Raw genomic sequence first — 5,900 nt, forward strand, 5'->3', positions numbered from 1 at the left:
CACTTCCTGGCCACAGCAGAGAGCTGGCCTGGAAGAGGGGCAACCGGGACAGAATCTGGTGCCCTGACTGGGACTAGAACCCGGTGTGGCGGCACCACAAGGTGGAGGATTAGCCTAGTGAGCTGCCGCGCCAGCCAAGGGGCCCAAGTACTTTAACCATCCCCTGCTGCCTCTCAGGGTGTGCATTGGCAGGAAGCGGGAATCGGAAGCAGAGCTGGAACTTGAACCCAAGGGCTCAGGTCTGGGATGCAGGCTTCCCAAAGTGGCATCTTAACCACTGCACTGAATGGTCACTCCACAGGTATGAATCCTGGCTTCAAGGAACCTACATTGCAACGAGGTAGACAGGTGAATGCTACAAACAGATGAACCAAGTGCCCGACAGCGGCAGGTGCTAACCAGGCATAGGAGCTCAGGACTAAGGGGCTGGAACGGAGCCCACTTTAGCTCTGACACCACCATGGGCCTCCCTGCACCCTTTGCCCTTTGATGCAGCTCCCAATGCGCACCTTTTTTTGTTCTTTTTTGTTGTTGTTTTGCCTCATTGCTTAAGTATTTGGAAAGATCTCCCACCGACCGTTGCTGTATCTGCAAGTTTTCTAGCCACAAAAGAAGCAAGACAAAGCAGTGAGCTGGAGAAACCAGAAGTAAGCATCGCTGCTTCCAGTCCAGTTTTCCTCTTCTTTTGCCCTTTGACACTTGGACCTGATTGGCTTGTAGGCTGGGGGCGGGGGCAGGGGGCATGCTCATTTGCATGGCTTTTCTGTATGTGGGGAAGAGAGCAGCCAGCTTGCATCCCAGAGGCTCGGTGTGGAAGCATGGAGGCTCACGAGAAATCCCACCGCGATCTGGAATCGTGACTCAGCGAGCTCGGCCTGCGGTCCAGCTTATGGGCAAACCGCTCCATCATCTTTATGTCCGACTTGTCAGACACTTGTGGGATTCCATTTTGGGCTTTGGACATGTAATTATGTCTGCAGAGCCACAGCGGAGGAGGCCCGGATGATGTAATTAATTGCGCGTTAGGCGGGAGTGCCCTCTTTCATTCACCCTCTCATCCGCGGTGTTCATGCGGATTCTTGCTAATTCTGCAAGGGGTGGTGTTGCTGAGCCACGCCGGTCCTTAAAATACACACGGGTGATGCCATCGACAGCTGGTGTGCGGACCGGAACCGGAAGACCTGCTGACACCTAGCGGGGAATTCCCTTATGGGAAAATCTGCTCTTTCCCTGAATGTGTTGAATTTGCTGATTGGTTCTTCCCTCCCTCCCTCCTCCTCTCTCTCTCTCATTCTTTCAGTAGGCAATTACTTTAGGCCCCGACGTATGAGGAAGTGTGTTGAGTAAGAGGAACAAGACATGTACAAGACCTATTCTGTGGCCTCTAGGTCACACAGCTGTGATGGTGCGCACCCTGGGGTGGGCTGCAGTGGGTCACCCTTCCCAAACCACTGCCTGGCCCACCCAGACGCTGAGATTCTGATTCCGTGGGTCCAGAGTGAGCTGCTAGCATGTGGATCTTGAACAAACTCCAGAAGCCATTCTGATTATGTCCTTGGGTCGCAGGGGTCTTCCCAGAACTCTCTAGAACTGGGCTTCTCTGTGTGTGGCACCGTGGCTATGAGTGGCTAACACAAGAGAGGTCTGGTGGTGCCTGTCCGGGGACAGCAGCGACACTGGGCTCATGCCCGAGACGACCTGTCCACTCCAGAGGGTCTGTTCCAGCCCCCTCTTGACATGCCAGCCCAGGCAGGCACAGCCTGGTCTTCAGCCTGGCCTTCCCTTGTGGGCCCTGCACTTCACCCCAGGCCTGTCTGCTTTTGGTGCTGAGTCGAGTGGAGATGCAGGGCACCCCTGTCGTAGGTGGCAGACGCCTGGGCACCTGGTGCCAGCACACCGTGTTCCTGCAGGCTGGGGAGTGCGCAGTGGACCAAGCAGCCAGAAAGCAGCACTTAGGAAAGTGTCCAGTCCAAAAGGAGACGATGACCAGGTGGCTGCCCACAGAGGCTGATCGGAAGGAGCCGAGTTCTTTCTGTGTAGGGCCCACAGGTGTGTGTGCGGCAGGGGACAACAGGGCAGCTAAAGGCCTGAGTGACCTCAAGTGGGACACAGCCCCGCCTGCTCCTGCCTCTCCTGCCCTATTTTAATGCAAGCTGCTCCCTCGCCTGCCGCCTCCTCCAACTTCCAGGCCCTGCCCGGCCTGCCCGGCACGTCCAGGGCGTGACTCAGCCCTGGCAAGCCGTGCAAACCTCCGCAGGAGCGTTGCCAGTTGCCATTTCTGCGTGACTGGGGCTGGTTTGCCGCGTGCAAAGGCCACTGCCCGCTCGTGCAGTCTTGCTCTTTTTATAAATGTCCATTGTCAGGTGTGATTATTTCAGACGCGACATTCTGCCGGCGAGGACTGACGCTGGGGCCACAGCCGAGAAGGTGTTTTCCAGGTGTTCTGCCCTCGTGTTTCAATGTCACACATGCCACATCTGGCCCGGCTGGCTCAGGTTTAGGGACCCTACATCTCTTGGATTACTAAATAGAGTTGGTTGGGAAAAGCTGACTACAACAGGCAAGCCTTATACACACGCATAAAACCAGGAACACGAGGTAGTGTGGCTTGATTCTTTCCAGGTGTGGTTATGGACTGGTTCTTGACCTCCAATGATAACACTGCTTTGTTGCATGCATTCACTCGGCTTCTTATGAACACACACTGTGTGGGAACCTGGGACAGGCAGGCCCCAAACCACAGCCCGGCCCAAGCTCACACACGTGCACTCTGACACACCTGCAGCATGAGATGAAGAAGATAGGGTCCCCGGCCCTCAACTTTGCCTGGTCTGGGGAGGCTGGCACCCACACACAAACCATCACGAGGTGGTAAGTGCTAGATGGCACTTGACCTAGATCTTTTCCTAACTACTTATTTATTTATGTTCATCTACGTGCAAGAGCAACCGAAACAGATAGCGAGCAAGAGAGAGAACGCTTGCATCTGTTGGCTCACTCCCCCAAATGCCCACAACAGTCAAGGCTGGGTCAGGCCGAAGCCAGGAGCCAGGAACTCCATCCAGGTCTCTCCTGCATGGCAGGCAGGAACCCACGTACTTGGGCCATCACCTGCTGCCTCCCAGGGTGTACATTAGCAGGAAGCTGAATTGGAGGTGAAGAAGGCGGGACCTGAAGCAGGCACGGTGATACGGGGGGTATACAGGTGTCTAAGTGGCAGCTTAACCCACCGGGCCACCATGCCCACCCCTTGACCTAGACCTTGTGGGACGCAGAGCAGGTAAGCCAGGGCAGTCTTCCAGAAGCCACGGCAGAGGGCCCTGAAGTGGAGCAGCCAGGGAGGGTGGGGGGCAGCTCTCCAGCCAGGCCTGGCACACAGCTCTGTGACAGCCGCTGCTGCACATTCTGGTGACCGATGACATTCCTGCCGCACTGCCTCTCCCATGTGCTCCGATTCCCAGGTCACACGTCCTGGGTCCCTAAGGTAGAAGGGAAAACCCAGAACTTTGTTCCCGGGCGGCAGGAGGGGGCTGTGCCAAGCTGTTTACTCCGTTTGTTCTTGAAAGCAAACTGTGTGCAACCACTGCCGGGCAGTCCCTGCCCAGGTACGCCTGCACCCAGCAGCTCCTGGGCCCCGGCCCTGGCTTGGAGCAGCCCCGCTGGAAACTTGCATCCGTGCCCTTAGAAGATCGGAGGCAAAGGTCTAAAAATAGGGAAGCAGAGAAGTACAGACTCAGGGATAAATACTCTTACCAGGCCCCAGGGAAGCCAAGCTCAGGCTTCCTCCCCGCCAAGCCACAGGGTCGTGAGACACTTCCCATCTGGGCCGCTCCGGCCAGGAAAGGAGAGGAGGAAGTGGGAGGCAGGATGTGGTGCAGGGCTGTGCGCTGCCCGACGGCCGGAGGCTCCCAGCAAAAATCCTCCCAGGGACACTGGGAACAGAGCTGACCACTGACACACACACAGAGACACGCACTCACCCAAGGCAAGTGTGTGCACGCACATGTGTGCAGACAGGCTCACACGCAGGCATGCATGCACACACAGGCATGTGCTCACACACGGACACACACACACACACGCAGCCCCACCAACCTTTGGCTGTCTTCGCATTTGGTGGGAGCTGGGATTTGAAATTGTGGTTGTGCCGGGTGGCCACTCACTCTGGACTTGGTGCCCAAGGTCTTGAGAATGTCCACAGCCACCCAAGCAGCACAAGGCTGTCTCTGCAGACGCCCTGGGAGCCCCAGGCTCGGGCGCGAACGCTCAGACGAAACCCACTTGTCACTGCTGGTTTGCAAACAAGCTGCCCAAGCCCTGGCCAGTGCATGAGTCCCCCTCCTTTTTCTTTTCTCTCCGTAAAAAGTACTTCATTCCTTTGAAAGGCAGGCGAGAAAGAAAGAGAGAGAGAGAGAGAGAGATCTTCCATCTGCTGGTGCGCTCTCCAAATGCCTACAGCAGCTGGGGCCAGGCCAGGCGGAAGAACCCCATCCAGCGCGCAACCACCCATGCACCATCTGCAGCCCCCCAGGGCGTGCGTGAGCAGCAAGGCCGGAACTCGAGCCCAGGCCTCTGCCACGGACGCTGCTCGTCTCCGGTGCAGGGGACTCAGGTCCTGCCAGACCCAGGGTGTTCTAGGGCGGGAAAACACTTCCTCTTTTGTCTTCGGACCTCGTTCCAGGAAAACAACAAAAACCTGGAAAGAGCAATTTAAGTCCTCCTAGGAAGACATAGCAGTTGGGTCACCTCTGCGTCTCCAGGGGCAGCTTCGAGGCCCCCAGCGGCAGGCGGATGCTGACCTCCGGCTTTCTCTGGACGTCCAATGGGAGGAGTCTGAGGGCGTGGCTTCCATGGGACATCCAATGGGAGGAGTCTGAGGGCGCGGCTTCCACAGGACGTCCAATGGGAGGAGTCTGAGGGCGCGGCTTCCACAGGACGTCCAATGGGAGGAGTCTGAGGGCGTGGCTTCCACGGGACGTCCAATGGGAGGAGTATGAGGGCGTGGCTTTCTCAGGGTGTCCCATGGGAGGAGTCTGAGCAGGTGACTTCCACGGGGCGTCCAATGGGAGGAGCCCGGAGCACGTTCCGGGGATGACTGCCGCGTCGGCGTCTGACGAGGCTTGCCACATTATGTGGGCTCCGGCCGCGGCTGCGTGGGGCCTCTGTGGCGAAGTTGCCTCGCTCCACCCTTTGCAGGCTCGCAGGACTCCGGCCTCCAGCAGGCCGCCCGCTTCGGCTGAGAAGAGACTTGCTGGCAGGTGAGCTGTCGAGGCTGTGTGGTAGCCAACGGGGCGCAGGTGGCTGGGGAGATGGTTCCGCCCGGAACGACGGCCTGCTGGATTCGAGGCCGGGTGGCCAGCGAGGGGCAGGCGTCGGGTAGAGTGGGCCACGTCACAGGCTTCGGCCCGGTCCAGCCCTGGCTGGGGTGGCGTGAAGCAGCGGACGGAAGAGCCCTCGCCCCCGCCCGCGCCCCCAGTCGCTCTGCCTTTCAAATAAGTGGGAATAAATAAACTTGAAAAATGAAAACAAAGGCGGCCCTTGAGGTGGGATTCTGGCCACCGTCCGTGGGAGGCCCCGTGCCGCGATGGGACGCGGCGAAGCCCTGGTTTGTCACCTCCGAGCCGCGTGACTTCCGGCCAGCTGTGCAATCTCCACCCGTCTTCTTTGCGTCTAAAACTCTACCCCGGGGGGCTCATGTGGACCCCCCTGGGGAACCAAGCCCTGGGCTCAGTGCCTGGCTTGGAGTCAATGCTTGGTAACCTCTGGCTCCTCCTACTGGGATCAGGGACAGCCCATCAACCTGGGAACACCCGGCGTTACCCACACACCTTAAACCGCCCGGGAAAACTGGGTAATCGTTGTACGAAAAGCCTGGCTTCTTTGGATGGTATTTCTAGAGA

At 58.2% G+C, this 5,900-nt stretch overlaps 1 long non-coding RNA gene across 1 annotated transcript; it reads right to left on the reverse strand.

The window, feature by feature from the left end:
- Window positions 1-2,906: 2,906 nt before the first annotated feature.
- LOC138845075 (uncharacterized) lies at window positions 2,907-4,387 on the reverse strand. The gene is made up of 2 exons (XR_011381801.2): window positions 4,096-4,387; window positions 2,907-3,703 (listed from the first exon to the last, which is right to left on the reverse strand). It is a non-coding gene; the product is annotated as an uncharacterized LOC138845075 (long non-coding RNA).
- Window positions 4,388-5,900: the final 1,513 nt, after the last annotated feature.

Source organism: Oryctolagus cuniculus, chromosome 13 (assembly GCF_051225735.1).
Source record: "Oryctolagus cuniculus isolate XC-2025 breed Fujian yellow rabbit chromosome 13, ASM5122573v1, whole genome shotgun sequence".
Classification (NCBI taxonomy): domain Eukaryota; kingdom Metazoa; phylum Chordata; class Mammalia; order Lagomorpha; family Leporidae; genus Oryctolagus; species Oryctolagus cuniculus.